We start from the raw sequence: 986 nt of genomic DNA, 5'->3' as shown, positions 1-986 counted from the left end.
TGTACCAAAGGAAGTAAGTTGATGGCTACTTGATGAAAAATTAAGAAATAACCTACTGATCTGAGAGTCAGCAGTTTAGTGGGGGGAAAAAGAAGAAAAAAGTCAAGTTTTGTAATAAAGTTCAAATAGAAAATACTGGGAAACAATATTAGAATTACATATAATTTGCACAAATAAAATAAAGACACAGAAGGTAAAAAATAAGGAAGGAAGCCTTCCTCCTTGTCCCATAAGATATAATTTTTTGTTATACAAAATCCATTTTGTCTGTATCTCCCCCAAAAATGAACCTGTGCATCCTCAACACACAGTTATAACATTAAAAAAACTGAGTGAGGTACACCAAAGCTCCAGGGGAACAATACAACTTGTGTTTACATGATCTACAATACTAACTGCTCTTTCCTTTTTAATAAATAAGTAAATCATATACACAAACTTCAAGTGGGGTAATATATATCTGAAGACAAAATAGAAAGGTTTCCCAAAAAAATCTGGATGCAAACCATGAAAGATCTACTTTAATTACATAAAGTACTTACACCGGGCTTCAAATGAATTGATGGATAATGAATTCAATAATATGCATTGCAAAATAAAGCCTAACATAATGCACTAACACAAAGCAAAGGCAGCAACAATATAATAAAAAAGTTATATATTTTACACATTCTTGCTTTTTTGTAACTTTATCTGCATATCTTGCCTGAATGGGCTTCTGACCTATATGCTAACTTCTAATAGTTCTGTAATTACCAAATATAGAATATATCTTATATGCAGGAGTTCTACAATAGATCTTTTGCATATAAAACATCAAAACTGCAAATGCTACACAAGAAAATATAATATGAAAATAATATTGAATAAATAACAACAATATCCACAGAAAAAAATACAATCACAATATCTAGCAGAAGAAATAAATCCATATTTGTTATGAAAAGCTGAAAATAGTGAGCTTCTACCTGGTACTTAAAAAAAAG

General features: G+C 29.9%; 1 protein-coding gene across 1 annotated transcript in view; it reads right to left on the bottom strand.

Annotated features, from left to right (window-relative positions):
* The window catches only part of LOC119581775 (protein prenyltransferase alpha subunit repeat-containing protein 1-like), a 6,355-nt gene that overhangs the window by 2,782 nt on the left and 2,587 nt on the right, over positions 1–986 (bottom strand).

The sequence above is a fragment of the Penaeus monodon genome, chromosome 15 (genome assembly GCF_015228065.2).
Source record: "Penaeus monodon isolate SGIC_2016 chromosome 15, NSTDA_Pmon_1, whole genome shotgun sequence".
In the NCBI taxonomy this organism is placed as follows: Eukaryota; Metazoa; Arthropoda; class Malacostraca; order Decapoda; family Penaeidae; genus Penaeus; species Penaeus monodon.
This window is presented reverse-complemented; position numbering and strand designations above follow the sequence as displayed.